This window comes from Sarcophilus harrisii, chromosome 3 (genome assembly GCF_902635505.1).
Source record: "Sarcophilus harrisii chromosome 3, mSarHar1.11, whole genome shotgun sequence".
Lineage (NCBI taxonomy): Eukaryota > Metazoa > Chordata > Mammalia > Dasyuromorphia > Dasyuridae > Sarcophilus > Sarcophilus harrisii.
Window position 1 is genome coordinate 221,173,473 of NC_045428.1, and position 21,033 is coordinate 221,194,505.

General features: G+C 33.7%; 1 protein-coding gene across 1 annotated transcript in view; it reads left to right on the top strand.

The window, feature by feature from the left end:
- The window catches only part of OCA2 (OCA2 melanosomal transmembrane protein), a 313,841-nt gene that overhangs the window by 116,053 nt on the left and 176,755 nt on the right, over positions 1-21,033 (top strand). The gene's annotated exons all lie outside the window — the stretch shown is intronic.

Here is a 21,033-nt window from a genome sequence, read left to right on the forward strand (position 1 = left end):
AGCAAATGAGGAATTTGAGTTAAGGAATTGTTATTACCAAATAAGACTTTTGAAGGACTCTTGGTACAATGCATCGTGTACAGTAGGTCATTTGCCTAACAAACCAATGTATTTCTAAGTGATTTAATTATTATGAAATTAAACTTCAGTAATTTCTTTTGCCAGAGGAACAAAAGTTGTAGTTATGAAAGCTCATGAATCAGTACCTTGGTCAGGGGTAGTGGCATAAACTGAAGAATCAGTACTATGGCTAGGGACAGAGAACTGCTTGCAGCTGAGTTGGATCACTATTACAGTTATATGGGAATAGTAAGTATGTGGAGGATTGAGGAGGAGGAAGAAGGCTGTTTATTGGGCATAAACATATAGGCTAATTTTTGGAGCTTTGTATCATCTTTGATTGTTTTCAGAAGGTACCTTAGGCCCAAATGAGCTTCCATGGTATGAAAAACATATAAAAGTATATGGCAGTATTTCTTTTTTTCTTTCTTTCTTTTTTTTTTTTTAATTTAATAGCCTTTTATTTACAGGATATATACATGGGTAACTTTACAGCATTAACAATTGCCAAACCTCTTGTTCCAATTTTTCACCTCTTACCCCCCCACCCCCTCCCCTAGATGGCAGGATGACCAGTAGATGTTAAATATATTAAAATAGAACTTATATACACAATAAGTATACATGACCAAAACATTATTTTGCTGTACAAAAAGAATCAGGCTCTGAATTATTGTACAATTAGCTTGTGAAGGAAATAAAAAATGCATGTGTGCATAAATATAGGGATTGGGAATTTAATGTAATGGTTTTTTAGTCATCTCCCAGAGTTATTTTTCTGGGCATAGCTAGTTCAGTTCATTACTGCTCCATTAGAAATGATTTGGTTGATCTCGTTGCTGAGGATGGCCTGATCCATCAGAACTGGTCATCATCTAGTATTGTTGTTGAAGTATATAATGATCTCCTGGTCCTGCTCATTTCACTCAGCATCAGTTCGTGTAAGTCTCTCCAGGCCTTTCTGAAATCATCCTGTTGGTCATTTCTTACAGAACAGTAATATTCCATAATTTTCATATACCACAATTTATTCAGCCATTCTCCAACTGATGGACATCCATTCAGTTTCCAGTTTCTAGCCACTACAAAAAGGGCTGTATGGCAGTATTTCTTAATGATGGCATGTCTCTGTGTCCCTTTTAATAAGCCAAACCTCAGGATGGCACCTAGTAAGCTTGGTACCAGTCTGTGTTTTCCTACTCTCTGAGTATTCCTTATGTGACAGCTACATTTGGTGCCTCCTGGAGATCAACCTTTCCAGGTTGGAGTCTGTGATGGTAAAGCTTTTGTGATTTAGTTGGTTAATATTTCTAAAATGCCTATCCTGGGCATAAATAATTTGAGAAGTCAAGGCTTAACAAGTGGGCCATGATTCTGAGAGTGCATACCTCTTTTGTTGGTTTCCATTCTTTCTGTATGTCTATATCATTTATTTGGGGTATATGGGGTTTTCAGGGGGAACTATCACCTCTGGTGTGAGGTCTTGCTGAGCTTTCTTCAGCACTGCTCCATCCTTTTTTGGTGTCCACCTTTCATCCAACTTTCACCTGTGTCTCAAAGAATCTGCAGCATATTCAGTGGCCATACCTCAGTGAAAACATCTTGGCAGATGAGCTAAACCAAATTGAGAGTAACTAATATACCTCAAATCCATGGGTGAAGTAGAAGAGACTGTCTACCCCAAATATGTAAAGACTTCCTCCAAGAGATGGATGAATGATAACAATTTATCCCAATGGCCATCAAGGTGACTAAAGCAGAAATTGTGGAACTTGGTCAGACATTGAAGATGACATTTTGGGCCATCTCCAAGTTATCCTGACTTTTGTCCTTCCGCAGGACTTTAATGACTAGAAGAGAGTGAGACTGATGACTTTGTGTAACTCTACCTCATTTAAAGCCAATTCACTTGCAAGTCAAGACATATATCACTCTGTAATGTCATTAGTTCTCTTTGAGATGAATAAACAACGTCGTTCATTTATCAACATGTTGGTATTTATATCATCATATTGACATTTATTTTATGATGTTATATAGGGTACACATATAGGAAGGTCAAATTTAAGAGAAAAGTTTTAAAAAAGAAAGACACAAACATCTTAAACTTCTCCTTTTTGTTCCTTTATCTATAGTCCCTCAGAGTGTCTTTTCCCATTCCAAAGTCTTAAAACAGAGAGATCCTCTTCTTTCATCCTATTCCTCCTTCTAAACTGTTTTTTAGAAAAAAATTTAATATTATTTTTCCTCTTTAATGTGAACATATCATTGTATTATCTTTTTCATATAAATATTTTGAGTATAAGTAGAATGAAAAAAGCCCTTTGTTATATGTATTTTCTTTCTATTCTTTGCAAATATGAAAACTGTATATCTTTGAGGATGTGTGTGGGGAGTATTTTTAGCTTAGGAAATCAATGTGGAAAGGCTGATTTCCAGGGAGGTACCAAATGTAGCTGTTGAGGTGATTGCCTATTCTGCCCATATGTAAGACCCTCCCTGCAATATGTATCATACATAATTATACATGTATTTCCATTAATAGAATAATAATAACAACATCATATTTCTGTATTGATTAAAATTTACAAAAAAATTCCCAGATATACCCTTATGAAGTCTATGGTGTAAATTTGGGAGATAAAGTGGCTTTTTACAAAACTCAGCTTTAAAAATGGACTCACACTCATTTTGTAATGTAAGGCATCTACATGTAAATCACATATATTCTGAGTATATGGGTGGGATGGAGAAGGAGTGATAGAAGATAGTCCTGGCTAGGATTTTGATAATTTCCTTCTATCTAGCTGGGGATTGTTGTTCATCTTTTTTCCTCAAAGAGAATCAATGACATCAGGAAAGTGATGTCTTGACTTGCAAGTGAATTTGATTTAAGTGAGGCAGGATTGAGGAAGATTTTTTAATGAAGGAAGTCTGAGTGGAGCCACTATTAAAGTAGAAAACAGTCTGAAAGGCAGAACAGGTACAAAGTGAAGTCAAAGAGAGCAATAAATAAAGGTTTCTGTGGGATTTTAGTGCTGATGTACCTGTTGTCAGTGAGATCTCAGTTACTTTTTAATGTCACTGGAATGTCAACCCAGTCAGGATTATTTCTTCTAATCCCTGAGCACAATGAAACAGTTCAATAAATATTTTGAATTATGACTGGTAGTACAATGTTCTCCTCTGGGAGTTGCTATAATACTTTTCTCTACATGTGTTGTATTTAAATTTGTTTAATTGAATTTCACTAGACACCTTTCCCTTGAGCTCTCTATTTTAGTTCTTTCCTTTTAAGACAGCTCTGCTTATGGACTCACTCAAAAGCTTTATTGCTTTGGTTGTATTGATTTTTTTGAATGGATTCTTCAAGCATCGATTCCCAAACAATGCCATTTACCTGCCTTCAGAGTATATAGTACTGATTTCTGTTTTATCTTTTTTTCCTTTTCATCTCTTTTGTTTAAAAGGCTTAATTATTTCAGGCACTTTCAATCTCTAGATTTGTATGGCTACACTTACCTACACACACAAATAAATGCACACATACAATCAGAAATGCATGCACTTTAATATAAAAGGTTTTTTTTTCTTTTCAGAAAGCTTTTTTGAAAAACAAGGTTTGGATCAGTTGTTATGGTCTTGGAGGGAGATTGTGATGATTGTGTCTTGTGAAGATGCAGATAATTTTATTTTAATTTTTCAAATAGTATTTTATTTTTCCAAATATATATAAAGATAGTTTTGAACATTCATTTTTACAAAACTTTGTGTTCTAAATTTTTCTCTCTCCCTTCCTTATTTTCCCCACTCCAAGACAGCAAGCAATCTGTTATAAATTAAATATGTACAATCCTTTTAAACACATTTCCATATTTGTTATGTTATACAAGTAAAATCAGACCAAAAGGGAAAAAGAAAACCATGAGAAAGAAAGCAAACAAACAAAGAGGTGAAAATACTATGCTTTGATCCACATTCAATCTCTGAATTTCTCTTTGAATATGATTGGAATTTTCCATCCTAAATCTATCACCACATTGCTGAAAAAAGCCATAATCTTGTGCTATGTCCAATGTTCTCCTGGCAGTGTGATGTAATGGATAGAAACTTACAGAGTATGATGGTACAAATCTGTAGTCTCTACTAACCAAGCAGTTGAGGCTAATGAAACTCTGGGATCCAGTGGGCTAAGCTGATTAGACATGTGTACTAAATGGCTCCCTGGGAGCTGAGGTTAAGGAGAGATTTAACCTCATTTTGTCCAAGGAGCCCAAGAATCATGCCTTTCAGTATAGGATTGGGCCTTGGAATAGCCCCTTTATTTCCATCCTGAGATAGGAAGACCTGATCTCACAAAACTCACAACAGCATCAATAATGTATAATGAATTAACTTGGATTCAGGAGCAATCTGGGTTTAGATGCCAGCTTCAACACATTCCAGAGATAACCATATCACTTAATTTCTTTATGATTCTTAATTTTATGTCCTGTTAAATGGGGATAGTGATAGCTACAATTCCTACCATATAGTGTTTTTGTGAGGCTCAAATGTCAATGTCTTTAAAGCTTTGCAAACATTAAAGCACCATACAAATGTAAACTCTTATTATTGAATTCAAAAAGGTAGGATAGGAGGAATAAAAACACAGTCCAGGCACTGTGCTAAATGCTTTTAAAATATTATATTGTTTGATTTATGCAACAACCCTGGCATATTTACAGTCATTATCCCCATTTTATAGTTGAGGAAACTGAGACAGAAGTTAAATGAATTGCCTAGTCATACAGCTAGTAAGTATCTAAGGTTGGATTTGAATTCAGGATTTCTTTACTCCAGGTCTAGCCCTCTCCACCTTACTGCCTCTTTGTCACTTAGGGAAAAAAAAATAAAACTGATATAATTGTAGTATCATAAAATCTAGAGCTATAAGGAAACTTGGAGATCCTTCACTTTAAAAACCTCATGGTTCAGATCAAGAAAGTGAAGTTAAAACAGATTAAGTGAAGGAAGTGTGATTGTGTGAAGTGAACGTTGAGTTTGGAGCCTGAAGACATAGTTCCAAACACTAACTCTCCTACTCATTCCATCTGTGTTTTGGGCAAGTATTTTAACTTTTTGGATCCTCAGTTTCCCTACCTGTCATATGAAGGAGTTAAACTATATGGCTCCTGAAGCTCTTTTCACTTTTAAATCACCTCCTCACCTCCTCTCCTAAGATATATGTCCAAAGTACTACCAGGAGTTAAATAAAAGAGTTGAGATCTAAACTTAGCCCCTCTGACTTGGAATCTGACTAGTGAAAAAAGCCTCAGGCTTTACTTTTATTGTGATTTGTCCATGGTAGATGTCTAATAAATGGTTGTAATGTTGTATTGAATTGAATTTCTGCTTCTTTCTAAATTCCCCTGGACACTATAAATATATCATGCCTTCTCACTCAGACAAAATGCAGAGTTACAGTAAAATGTCCTGGAAATGGCTGAATTGTTAGGGATAGATTTGTTAAGCTTTGTTAATAAAGACTCAGCTTTGAAAAGGATCATTTCTTAACAGGCACTGTAGTTTCAGAGAGAAATGAGAATTAACTTTAGTGACCTTATTAAAGGTTACTATGTAAATAATGGAATTAAAAGTACTATCTGTAAAATGTAAGTTGAAGATTTTCCTATAGGCCTATAAGACATCTCAGGACTCTGTGGGATTTTTCCTGAAAAACATGATTATAGAACTCGTACCTCCCTAAAGCTAAGGACTGCCATCCTCCCTCTGGCCTTAGGTGTTAATGATGCCGTCAGATATTACAGAGAAAACATCAGAGTCTGTACCTGGCAGATAAGGAAAGGGGGGAGTGCTTTCATCTTCCTTTGCTTTAAAGTATTTTTCCTTTTCAATTTTAGTAGGGTTGCAATTAGAGGAGAGCACAGTTGTTCTGGCATCTATTATTTTGAGGAATGTGGTTCATTTAGGGAGTTTATATTTGAGAGGTAAGTTTCACAGAGTTTGGAACTAGTAGATACCGTAGATATACTCTGCTCCTATCCCTTAATTTTCCAGACAAAGAAACTTAGTGGCTTAGTCCAAGATTAGAGTCAAGATACAAACTTAGGTTTCCCAAATCCAATATTCTTTCTGCCAATTCTTAACATAACATATTTTGGTTTACCATTCAAGCTATGATTTTTATTCATCTTAAAAGTATCATGTGGGGATCTCATAAAAGGATAATACTATTATCTCTGTATTTCTGTATCATTGAAAAGATTACATAGTAGAAAGAGGATGGGAAGTTTCCAATACTTATTTTGGCTTGTCTAACTATTCAGCTTGATTCAGTATCACTTACCGTTATGTTTGGCTCAGGTGGATGGATTCTGGCTACCCAAGGAGATGCATGATGGATGGGCTCTGTCCTCTTGTGCCCTATTATGGACTCTGAATGTATAGGGTTTGGAGTGAGGCCTTTTGGGGAATGAAAGGTTTGGGATAATGTTTCTTGTACCTCTATCTATATTCTGTAAGGGGTGCAATAAAAATGCTCCCTATATTCTCTCTGAGTGGTATGTAGCTCGTGCAACATACTAATGAGTATAACCTGATCGAAATTAAATAGGGCAGTGGGACAATTATGTCTTCTCATGGTTGTTGTAATGCTTTGACACTAGAGAACTGGGTAATAAATGTTAGACCATTGTCATGGAAATTAAGTAATTTTTAGATCGTGAGTGTGGAAACTAAGGCTGGAAAGTATACTTTTATCCCCAACAGGACAAATATGTGTATCATTTTTTTTTTCCCAAGACAAGGTCTCCATATTTCACATGGACTGGAAGAATAGTGATCACTCATAGGTCTAATCTTAATCACTAGCATGTGAGATTTGACCTGCTCTATTCTACCCTGGTCCACTTCAACAGTGTTTAGGGAGTTTACTCCTGGACATTCCCCTTATGATGGCAGGTTTAGTATGGATAGCCAATGAACTTTATAGAATTTCAGCTCAGAGCTCTTGTGCTCAAAGAATCCTCTAGCCTCCTTGGTAGTAGGAATTATAGGTATATTGTTGTTATTTGTGAAATATCTCATTGGAAAAACAATTGACCTAGAAAATAGATCAAGGAGAAATCATTTAAAAATTATTAAAATACTTGATCAAAAAAGAGCTTATATATCATATTTCAAAAAACAATCATGTAAAATTACTCTGATATCATATAGAGAACAAAATAGAAATTGAAAAAATCTACCCTGAAATAGATCCCTAAATGAAAACTTCCAGTAATATTGTAGTCAAGTCTTAGAGCCCTTCAATAAAAGAGAAAATAGTTCAAGCAGTCAGAAAAAACACTATAAATATCATGGAATCACAGTTAGGATCACACAAGATTTAGCAGCTTCCACATTAAAGTAGCAGAAGATTTGTAATATTCCAGAAGGCAAAAGAGATAGAATTACAGCCATGAATAACTTATCCAGCACAACTGAGTAAACCTCTTCAGGGCAAAAATTGGATATTTAATTTGAAAAAAAAAACCTTTAGTTTTCTTTTTTTTTTACTTCATAAAATATTTGAAGATAAAGGATTTCTTAAATCATAACTTTCATATTGTGTGCAGATATTGTGCATAGCAGTTTTATGTCTCAAAACAATCAAATCCTATTGAGGTTTAAAAGAAAATGCTAAATACTCTATATAGGTATACTGTCTTCCTCCTCTTTAACTTAGAGATGATCTGAGGTAGTATAAATTTAGCAAAGAAAAGCAGAAAAAATCCCTTGGGTCCATATTGGTTCTGACTCCTATCCTTAGGGCAATTTAGGAATTGCATCAATTCCCAAGGATACATCTAGATTTATATGTGATTGATCTTCTTGTTTTCTTTGAATCTAATGACTTATATTTAACTTTACCTTTGGAATCCAATCAAGGGAAAATAGACATTCTAAAGTTGGTCAGAACATACATTTCTGCAAACTTGGTGCTATGAAGGGGAAAGACAAAAGGAAAATGGAAGAGAAATAGATGCATATCCTGAAAAAGAATCCTTAGTACATGAATATATATGCGATTTTTTTTGAAACATGATTTCCTTTGAAATATACTGGCAAAATTTTCAAGAAAATCACAAGTCAGAACAGTTTTAACTTCTATTTTATTATAGAATGTAAAGTCACCACAGCCTCTATAGTTTGACTACAATTCTGTCATCATAAAGGACAATTTGAAGAAACTATATCACAGTCACAGAATCAGAGGAACATAGAATCTATTCCTTACAAGTTATCCTGGAGAGCTTTCCTGATTTGGGGACTAGTCACTTCTTTCTTATTGTCACTATGATGGGAATAAATCTAAATGACATTAATAGCTAGTTGTTTGTCTTATCCAAGCTAGTCTGAGCAATGCCACAGGGAGCTTAGTCATGGATTATGTGTCCTTATCACAAAGGAATCAAGAGAGGAAAATGGTTCCATTCAGAAGTATCTGCTAGCAATCTATATGGTATATACCATATAGATTAGAGTTAAACTATCTATCTCTCAGATGGAAATAAAGATTTTTGGTTCTTTATAATACATGTTCATGAGTTCTTTAAAGATCACATTCTACCTTGGATTTCTCATCAATGTAGCCAATTTATATTAAGTCCAAAAGATTTTCTTAGTTTTCAATGCCCTTCCATTGCCTGCTCTCCATCTACCTTCCTGATTTCATCTTTCTACTATAAGGGTCCTGACCCTCTAATACCCAAATATAACACAGAGGTCTCAAAAGCTGTCACAGATCTTGTAATACAACATTTGCTTGTCAACTATTTGGTGAGTTTTATGCCTCAAGACCTTAGGTGGCTTTAGAATATGTTTTTTTGAAATAGAACATTACTCTTGCCCATTATGTGATATTCTTTTTCAGTTCTTTGAAGACTCTTGTGTTCAGGTTTTGCAATCAGAGAAACCTCATGAAAGAATATCAGCATTGAAATAATGGCCCTTGTTTCTGGGGGAAAGTAGAGATTGTTAAAATATCTTTTGAATTTCCTGAAGGCAATACAGCCCACTTTCTTCTTATTTTAATTGTATGTCCACTTCCTACTTTATTGTCTGTTTATATAGTACTATGTGTCCCAACTGGTATTGGGCAAATCCATTAATTTGTTTATTTAACTCCATGTCATAATATAGAGTCAGCATATTATTTCATGTGGGCCAAATCCAGCCAGTAACCTGTTTTGGTATGTCCTATGAATTAAAAATAGCATTTTTGCAGGCTATATCAAAGCAGACAGTAGCCTGGATTTGGCCTTTGGGCCATAATTTGCTGAATTCTGATCTAGGCAATAAATAGGATCTTCTTCATCCATTTGGTCTTTCTTTTGTGGATGATCAGGTCAAATTGAATAATTACTGCTTATTTCATTTAGTGTGTCTTATCAATCTTGTCATGGAATTTTCAGTCTCTTTTTCCTTTGCAAACCGGATTAGTTGGAGTCAGGAAGACCCAAGTTCAAATCTAGCTTTAGATATTCATTAGTTATGTGAATCTCTGTAAGTCAGTTAAATTCTGCCTCAGTTTCCTCATCTATAAAATGTGTATAGTAATAACACCTACCAGTTAGGATTATTATGAGGATAAAATGAGGTAATTTTGTAAAGAATCTTATATCCCTTAAACTACTACATAAATGCTTGCTGTTATTATTACACAACAAAAGTTAAATATAGTTTAGCAGACAGTCAAAGATTTTATTGATGAAGGAATCATTCCTAAATTGGATGTCTGCCACAGTCAGACCACTAATTTGTTAGAACAAAGATCACAATTAGCAAATAAGGAAAAAAATAATATTGAGAAAAATATATGGTATACAATTGAAACAGATAAAGATTATAAAATTTTTATAAAGAATTTGAACAAATAAGAACCAATTGATTCAATAATGAGTCCAAAGAACTATACTCAAAAAGTTATCAAGCTGTGCATACCCTTTGATCCAGAAGTGTTATTACTGGGCTTATATCCCAAAGAGATATTAAAGAAGGGAAACAGACCTGTATATGCAAAAATGTTTGTGGCAGCCCTTTGTGTAGTGGCTAGAAACTGGAAACTGAGTGGATGGATGCCCATCAATTGGAGAATGGCTGAATAAATTGTGGTATATGAATATTATGGAATATTATTGTTCTATAAGAAATGACCAACAGGATGATTTCAGAAAGGCCTGGAGAGACTTACACGAACTGATGCTGAGTGAAATGAGCAGAACCAGAATATCATTATACACTTCAACAACAATACTATATGATGATCAATTCTGATGGACGTGGCCCTCTTCAACAATGAGATGAACCAAATCAGTTCCAATTGATCAGTAATAAACAGAACCAGCTATACCCAGCGAAAGAACTCTGGGAGATGAGTGCAAACCACAACATAGCATTTAGATTCTTTCTGTTGTTTGCATTTTTGTTTTTCTTCCCAGGTTATTTTTACCTTCTTTCTAAATCCAGTTTTTCTTGTGCAACAAGATAACTATATAAATATTTATACATATACTGTATTTAACATATACTTTAACATGTTTAACATCTATGGGACTGCCTGACATCTGGGGGAGGGAGTGGGGGGAAGGAGGGGAAAAGTTGGAACAGAAGTTTTTGCAAAGATCAATGTTGAAAAATTACCCATGCATATGTTTTGTCAATAAAAAGCTATAATAAAGTAAAAGATGCTCGTATCCTTTGACCTTCAGGTCCCATTGTTAGACAAAGAAGTAAAAGACAGAAATAGGGGTCTCATATACACCCCCCAAAAATGAGCCCAAAGAAGCCTAAGAAACAAACATTTCACTTAATTGCTAATTGGTGAGTAAGCATTTCTGTGGTGGATCCAAAGAATCTGAACAAGAATTGCAGAGAGGAAAAAAAATCATTGATTTGTTGTGATCTGCATCATTGGAGGGAATGGTGGAGGCCATGAATCCACTTAAATATTCTATCAAGGTTAATAATAATCACAGTAGCAAATCACCTTAATGGAATGGCAAGATGCATAGTTGGTATAAATAGGCTATGGCATATTACTAATGAAGATGACCATAAAAATGTCTTGAAAATTATATCTAGCATAAAGAGTGACACTATTAGTAAATTAAAAGAACAAAGGATAGTCTACCTCTCAGATCTGTGGAGAAGGAAGGAATTTATGACCAAAGAACTACAATACAGTATGAAATACAAAATGGATAATTTTGAGTCTATTAAATTAAGAAGTTTAAAAATTAAAAGCAAAATCAATGAACACAAGATTAGAAGGGAAGCAGAAAACTGGGAAGAATTTTTACATCCAAGTCTTCTGATAAAGAACTCATTTCTAAAATATATAAGTGACTCAAATCTATAAGAATATAAATGATTCTTAATTCATAAATGATCAAAGGATACGAACAGAAAATTTTCAGATGAAAAAATTAAAGCTATTTCTAGTCATATGAAAAAATGCTTTAAATCACTATTGATTAGAGAAATGCAAATTAAGACAACTCTGAGGTATCACTACATACCTCTCAGATTGGCTAAGATGACAGGAAAGGCTAATAATACATGTTGGGGGATGTGGGAAAACTGGGACATTGTTGGTGGTATTGTGAATTGATCCAACCATTCTGAGAAGCAATTTGGAACTGTGCCCAAAGGACTATCAAACTATGTATATATACACTTTGATTCAGCAGTATCTCTACTGGGCCTGCATTCCAAAGCAATCATAAAAAAGGAAAAGGACCCACACGTGCAAAAATGTTTGTAGCAGCCCTTTTTATAGTGACAAAGAACTGGAAATTAATTGGATTCCCATCAGTTGGGAAATGGCTAATAAGTTATGGTCATATAAAAGTAATGGAATATTACTGTTCTAAAAGACATGATCAACAGAATGATCTCAGAGAGGCTTGGAGATACTGACATGAACTGATACTCAGTGAAATGAGCAGAACCAGGAGATCACTGTACACAGCAATAACATGATGATGATGAAGATCAATTTTGATGTATGTGACTCTTCTTAATAGTGAGTTGAATCAGATCGATTCCAATAGATTTGTGATGGAGATCTCTGCATCCAGAGAGAGAAACATGGGGAATGAATGTGGATCACAACATAGTATTTTCTTTTCTTTTTTTCTTTTTTTTATTTAATAGCCTTTTATTTACAGGTTATATGCATGGGTAACTTTACAGCATTAACAATTGCCAAACCTCTTGTTCCAATTTTTCACCTCTTACTCCCCACCCCCTCCCCTAGATGGCAGGATGACCAGTAGATGTTAAATACATTAAAATATAAATTAGATACACAATAAGTATACATGACCAAAACGTTATTTTGCTGTACAAAAAGAATCAGACTCTGAAATATTGTACAATTAGCTTGTGAAGGAAATCAAAAATGCAGGTGGGCATAAATATAGGGACTGGGAATTCAATGTAATGGTTTTTAGTCATCTCCCAGAGTTCTTTCTCTGGGCATAGCTGGTTCAGTTCATTACTGCTCCATTGGAAATGATTTGGTTGATCTCGTTGCTGAGGATGGCCAGGTCCATCAGAACTGGTCATCATATAGTATTGTGTTGAAGTATATAATGATCTCCTGGTCCTGCTCATTTCACTCAGCATCAGTTCGTACAACATAGTATTTTCACCTTATTGTTCTTTGCTTGCTTTTTGTTTTCTTTCTTACTTTTTTCCCCTTTTTATCTGATTTTTCTTGTGCAGTGTGATAAATATAGAAATAGCTTTAGAAGAATTGAAGAAAATGATTTCTAAGAAGTTCATGGTCACAAGATGGGTTGTTTGGGATGATTACAATTTCAAAGAAGCTAAATATTTAGTGTGTTATAGATTCAGCATGTGAGTGACTAAAAGATTTGCTTTTAATCCAGATGTTTTAACATGCATAGTAATAACTAGCACTTTTATATTGCTTTAAGGTATGTAATAGAGTTTACATATTTTTTCTCAATTAATTCTCACAGCACTTCTATGAAGTAGTTGCTCTTAGTATCCCCATTTTGCAAGTGAAGAGCAGAGAGAAGTTAATTGAATGTTCATAGTCACACAACTAGTATATGTATGAGAATGAATTTGAAATCAGGTCTTGCTGACTCCTCACTCTACTCTCTCAAATGCTGCTATTCTTTAATTTAGGAATATTACAATTAGAAGTTAAGGTAGAGGACTAAATCAGAACTACAATTAATCAGTCAACAAGTAATTATTAAGCACTTGCTACGTATAGAGAGACAGTGCTAAATGATGGGGATACAAAGAAAGGCAAAAAACACAGGTCCTGCCCTCAAGGAGCTTGCATTCCAAGGAAAGAGACAATTTACCAACAACTATATAAATATATTTATTGTGTTGAGAGGAGAGAAATGAAAGAATTTTTGAAAGGTAAGGAAAAATCAGGTTGTAAAGAGTTTTGAATATTAATAGATGAGTATACATTTGAAGCTGGTGTTAGTATTCAATTTATTGAGTAGGGAAGTGACATAGTTAGGCTTGATTTAAGAAAAATTACTTTGGCAGCTGAATGGAAGATCAATTGGAGTAGGGAAAGGCTTAAGATAGAAGACTAATTACAGGTAGAAGAGTATAATTTAAAGAGGAGAGCCTCCTATCCTAAATTAAATTAAATTTAATTTTTAGAGGAATTAAAATGTCATTTTAAAAGATTTGATTGAATTAAATTTGGGGGAGGGCAGTCTTTAAGAGTACCCTATGGTATAATTGCAACAAAAATATCTAAGTATTTTGATTTTGCTATAGAATTGTTAAGAAAGCTTTAAAAAAGTTTTATGAGTTTTTTGTTCTGTTTTACACTAATGTTATGTACAAATAGAACACTTCACACTTAAGCAAACGAATAGCCAATTCATGAAATCTGATAGAATGGCCATTTGATAGTGAATGTTAATCAATTACAAATTAAGGACAATGACAAACTCTGATGAATTAAGGTCCTAGGTTATCCAAAAGGTAATGGAGAAATTATATTGCTGAGAATAGCTAATCCTTCACAGTTGATAATCATACAATATTGCTGTTACTGTATACAATGTTCTCTTAGTTCTGCTCATTTCACTTTGTATAAGTTTATATAAGTCTTTCTATGTTTTTTGAAATCAGCCTGCTCATCATTTCTTATAGCACAATAATATTTCATTATAACATACATAACTTGTTCATCCTTTTGCCAATAAATGGGCAAACGTGATATGTTTTTTTAAAGAAATTCTTATACACTTACAAACTCTTACGGTCTTAGAGGAGTTAAGATCTGAGTTGGCTAAAAGAATATTCTCACAATAAAATTATAGATCCTTGAAGTGTTGATGTATAAATACTTAAATAATTTTTTAGATTATCCATGAAAAGATATTTTGGGAAAGGTCCTGAGAATATATTTTCTTGTTCTACAGCTAATCCTAAATGACTCTGATACTTATTTCATGTTGGCTAATGCTTTCTTGACTGAATATTTAGGACTATATTTCTGATATTGGTAAAGCTATTCTTGTTGAAAGATAAATAATCCCAAACAATAGGATTGATTCAGTCATCACAGCTTCTGACTCTGGATAGGGAATATGGCTTTATGAGATTTCTTAATATAGTTTTATAACATTTTCATCTAAGCCTTTTTGCTATATAAGGTAGTATTAAAATTGTTTTGACACTGGGTCTTAATGAAAAATATGTCACAATATAAAGAGAATAATACTTTTTGTTTTCCATTGTGTCTGTCATCATACCACAGGAATTGTTTCTAGAAGAATTGTAACAACAGGGTCCTTTTACGATAGGAAGTAAACAACATTTTATTTCCCTTTTCACCCATTTTATCAGATCAAAACAGAATGATAAAACCATCTGTTCAATATTAAGTAGCTCTAGGTCCTCCAGCAATTAATTTGAGAGTTATAAAATATTAGTTAAAATTATCCTTGAAATTAAATTAAAGAATGATAGAAAAAGAGAACCTTTAAATAATCTTTAAAGGGTCTCTGGTTTTATTTTAAAAAAGAACTAGATCTTAAAGGAGAAAGAGAGAGAAAGAAAGGGAAGAAGAGAAAGACAGAGAGAGACAGAGAGATATTTGGGAATGCAACAAAATGTTGTAATACTGTTTTATCAATAGCTGCCATAGATGCATTTTGCCAACACTTGTCTCCATTTTTGAACCTGCAATAAGGAACTGAGTTGAACAAAATGTCAGCACGTGAGGAAAAGGACATTTGTATCTGGGGAGAGATATGTTCTGTAAGATCTAACCTCCATTTTCCATATTATGTTAAATATTTTAATGGTAAATACTGGCATTAAAATGGTAAGGAATAATGTAATTTTGGGTCCTGGTTTCACTTAAAAACTTAAATAAATACCAAGGAATCTTTAAATCATAGTGTAACGTGAAGAATAAATTATAATTTATTTTCATTAGATAGACTTCAAAACATTTTTTCCAGAATTTTCCAATTCCATTTAATTTTACAAAAATCAATTCAGTTAACTTGTATTATTTACTACAACCAAACAAAAATTAGAGTGGAATTGGTGTAGCCATTCTGGAAAGCAATTTGGAACCATGTCTCAAAAGTTATTCAACTGTGCATACCCTTTGACCCAGCTGTACTATTACCAGGCTTATACCTCAAAGCAATCAAAAAAAAAAAAAAAAAAAAAGAAGAAGAAGAAGGAGAAAAGGTCTTAGATGATGGCAATTCATTTTGTGATATAAAAGAACTTAAGTATAAAAGAATGCCTATCAACAGGAAATGGCTAAAAATTCTGGTATATGAATGTGCTAAGGTACTGTTATATAAGAATATTTAGAAAATTAAGAAAGATATGGTTTCAGAGAAACCCTGGAATCTGTGGATGGATTGAGGTAGTGTGAATTAAGCTAAATCAAGACAATAATTTATTCTGTAATATTAACATTATAATGATAATTATTAAAAACTTGAGATTTCTGATCAGTACAGTGAGCTATCATGACTCCAGAGGACTGATCAGGAAGAAGGTTATCCACTTCCTAACAGAGCTATATTAGACTAACATTCCAAATTTGAATATGTCCAACAGGAAAATTAGTTTTGTTTGCCTGTGCTTGCTTTTTAAAGGTTTTCTTTTTCTTTTTTTCATTGAGGACAGATGAGATGGGAAAGAAAAGAAATGAATTCTTGATGGTCAAAAAAATTTAAAAAATTAAAAAAAATTAAAAATAAAAGTAAAGGAAGAAATTATTTAAAAAGATCACCAGTTGGATATCATGGACTAAAATTTTTCAGGGCAAATGGAACTCTCAAAAGGAAATTTTGACCCACAAAAGGTGATAATTTTAATGAGAAGAAAAACTCACCAAGAAAATTTTACAATATAGTTATAGAAAAGAAAACAAAGGCAGGTAAAAAAAAAGCCTCTTCACTATAAATGAAGGAGCAAAAGTCACTAATTGGATATTGATACTTCAAATATGCAAATAGATAATATGAGAGCACTTAGTTACCATGATCATTTGAAGTCTCCAGGCCCACATAAATGACATCACTAGGTACTGGAAGAAATAATTTATTGAGTCCTGTCATTGATATTTCAAGGATTGCAGGAGAATAGGAAAAATAACAGGGCTGGAGAAGGACAAAAATTCTGTTTTTCAAAAAAGAAAAGAGTACAGAGTCTGCAAACTATGGACTCACTACTGATTCCTGTGAAAAGTATAGAAGTGATCATTAAAGAGATATTTAATAAATATTTGAAAAGGAGGAGATGATTATAAAGATCTAGTGTAACTTCATCAAGGAAAGTTTGTGACTTGCAAATGTTATTTCATTTTATGATCAGCTCCTTAAACTGGTGTATGGGGAGAGCTATAGATCAAGCTTATCTGGATTATATAGATCAAGCTTATCTGGATTTAGCTAAGCATTTGATTAAGACCTCTTGTACTAATCTTGTGGAAAAGATGGAGAAATGTGCACTAAAATATAATACAATGGACTGGATTCAGTACTGGCCACATTGGCTGTATTAAATTTATTTATTGATGATGGCAATTTGTCAGGAGGTCCCCATTGGAGTTTCTCAGGGATCTGTGGTAGTCTTGCACTATTTAACATTTAATAGATGAGATAATTGTGAGACTTACAGATGACACAAACCTAGTCTGAGGTGGATGGAAGGGATGACATACTTGATGACAGGGAAAGAGCTTGACAGGCTAGAACATTGGAGGCAAAGTTGAATATAAAAAGATTGAATGCAATATAGATAGAAGTAAAGTTTTATGTTTAAGCTCAAATATTTTATTTTACAAGTTCATGATGGGGGAGATAAGGTTAGACATAGTTCCTAATTGCTTTCTTCAATGGTTGGACCAATTCATAGTCCTATCAGAAGTGCACAATTATTGTGCCTGTTTTCTCACAGCCCATTCAATATTAGTAATTTTCTTGAGTTATAATAATACACAGTTTCTCTGAAAAAGATCAGTAGGTTTTGGTGAACTGCAAGGTCAATATGAGTGAGTATCTCCTCCCAAAAAGCGAGTATGATTTTTGGAATTAAGGAGGTGACAATTCCTCTGTATTCTGCTCTGGTCAAAGGAGTATTATAATCAATTATGGGCACTACAGTTGAAGAAGGCAGAGAATAAACAGAGAAGAGCACCCAGGTTAATAGATGATCTTGAGCGTATATTATATGAGGATTGGTTAAAACAAGTGTAAGTATTTGGACTGGGAAAGAAAAAACGGAGGATTATTTAAAGGGCTTGCATATGGAAAATACACAATGGATGGAAATTGCAAAAAAGACAAATTTAAATTTGATATCAAGAAGAACTTCTTAACAATTACAATTGCTTTAAAGTGAAATGTGATGACTCTGAGGTGGGACATGACCTTTTAATGGAGGTCTTCTAGCAGAGAGTAAATGACTATTTGTGAGAAGTTAGTAAGGTATGGTGCTCTAAAACCAGAGGTCCTGGATTCAGAACACTTTTCTGACACATTATACCTATATTACATTGAGCAAGTAATTTAATTTTCTTGGATCTTATATTTTTTATATGTAAAATTTCGAAATTGGATAACATAAGACTCTTGGGTCACCTTGAATTCTAAATCTACAAGCCTATGTTATGATACAATTCCTTTTAGTAATGGGTTGGACTATCTATTCCTTAGAGTTCTAACTCTAAAATTCTATGATTCCTTGGGTCAGTTTTAATAACTCTGCTCCACTTTTCTTATTTCTACAGCTCAATAATTTTTAGGTCATTATGTGCTGCATAATGCAGCATAGAGTTTTCATAGTTTTGTGGCGTCTTTATTTAAGTCTAGGCCTGCTACCATGAAACACAATTTCCTGAAACAATGAAACCCAGTCAGTAGCAAAAGGAAAAGCCAACTTCTAATTTAACAAAGAGTGATAATGTATATTACCATTAGAGAGCGGTGATATCAGAAAATGAGCATCAAAAGATATTTTAAATATTAAAGTTTTTATAAGGGGGTGGTCTATCTCTTTTTAAAAAAGTTGCTATAAGCTATACTATAATACTAAAAGTATTTTGAGAATGAATGGTGGGACACTGTCGTAATTAACCTTTTAATGAGCCAGAATCCAAGTTGATTTCTGAGTTCCTCAACGGGTACTATCTCTCCAGATTGAGCAGCTACCTGATCTTGTTGTCTTTTGATTAATGAAAACCTATAATGTAATATTAAAGAAGAAAGAAATCTGTACCTTTCCATGCCGACTGGTTGACTTTGGAATTGCAAAGTTCTGTCTTTGAAGCTGCTTCATGTAATCCTTTTAAATCAAGGATTCTCAACTGGGGTTCTATGGAATCAATCAAGGAGTCCATAGATTTTATGGAGTTTGTTTCCTTGGAGCTTTTCTATGTAAATGATTGTTATTTCTTTTTTTTTTTCCCTTCTTTTTTGCAAGGCAAATTGGTAAGGGTCATACAGCTAATAAGTGTCAATTGTTTGAGGCTTGGTTTGAACTCAGATCCTACTGATTCCAGGGCTGGTGCTCTGTCCACTGTGCCACCTAGCTGCTGTTTGATAATTGTATTTCACTATAAGTGATTTCCTTTGTAATCTTTAGTATTTTATTTTATGGATATAAAATATTGTTTTAAGGAGAGACCCAAAGGCTGCCAAAGTAGAAGTCCATGACACAGAAAAAAGCCCTTATACCAAGTGCTCTGAACAACTCCCTAAGGTTCAAAATTGCAGTGGAGTTGCTTATCTACATCAATAAAGGGAATTTAGCAGAAATCACAGATTGGGACAAAAAATTAAAAATTGGCTTTATGGAAGAGAATAATTGGATGGCAAACATGCCATTTTCCTAATTTCTTGTCATTTATTTCATTTGTTTCTTCTTTTTCCATATCCTTTGCTATCACCCTAATCTAGGTGTTCATCACCTTGTGTTGACTTTACTCCAATGGCCTCTTAATTAGGCAGCAAAATATAGTTTAAAGATTTCAAATGAGAAGATAAGTATTTGAATCCTGACACTTTCTCTGGTTTGGCTGTTTGATCTTGTGAACTCTGTTTTCTCATTCGTTAAAAAAGAAAAAAAAAAGAAAAGAAATTGAACTAAATTATGATCCTTAGGACTTTTCATTCTGTAAAATACTATGCCCACTTTAATATCCAATCTCTCTTCTTACATGACATTTGCTTTCTTTTATATTGTAAGTTTCTTGAGCATGGGTATGCTTTTGTTTGTTGTCTTTGCATGCTCAGCACTTCATACTATGTTCTGTACATTTCAATTTCTTTTTTTTTAAATTGGAACTTTTTACTTTCAAAACTTATACAAGGATAATTTTTCACCATTGAGCCTTGCAAGACTCTGTGTTCCAATTTCCTCCCTTCTCCCCACCACCTCCTCTATATGGAAAGTAATCCAACATATGTTAAACATGATAAAAATATACATATTGATTTCTTAAGAAAAAATTGTTGAGGCTAAGTCTTTTTCAGTACTAAGCCTGCTATGAGGCACTCTCTCTCCCTCATTGTTTCTTCCCTTTAACACTGTCTTTTCTGTTTACTACAACTAACTTTAGTCAGTCTTCTATATTTCCCTGTGGATCTAACTGCCAATCAATGACATATCCATGTCTCCTGACATTCTTTTAATGCATTCTTTCAAATTCCTTTCCTTGGCAACTCTATTGCTCTCCCAAATCTGTTGCATATTTGCTACTCCTAATGCCTATTTTACCTCTTAATTTTGTCTGTAACCTCTTCTAAATAAACCTGTCTTTTGACAAAAAAAGGAGAAAAATTTGTTGAATGAATTTGATTGAACTTATCTATACAGCTGCCAAAGAAGGATTCTGATTCCTAGAGGCAAGATGGTACAGTGGGGAAAATGCTGGATTTAAAGCTGGGATCAAATTTTTGTCTCTGATACTACTTGTGTAACTTTATTTCAAATCTCTGAGTCTCAGTTTCTTCATCTGTAAGAAGAGAGAGTGGGAACAGATGAATTTTAAGTTCTCTTCTTCCTATAACTCTCTGATGTGATCCCAAAGCACAGCACAGGCAAATTTCTATTTGCTGTAAGAACAAATGTTTCCTAGTAACTATTCAGAAATTTCTGTCATATCTGACTCGTATTGATTTTATTTGGGGTTTTCTTAGTAAAGATACTGGAGTGACACTTTTCACTGCACTATCTAGCTGTCTCTTCCTATTAAAATTGTCCAAAAGAAGAAATGTCCTGGGAAGTAGTCTGTTTTTATCAGTGGAAATCTTCATGCAGAGACCTGATACTGACTTGCCAGGGACTCTATACAGAAAAAATTTCTCAAAATCTGACTAGGTGATCTCTCTGGTCAAACTTTAATCCTTTTTCTATTCTATGATTGATGGCTGAAGAGAG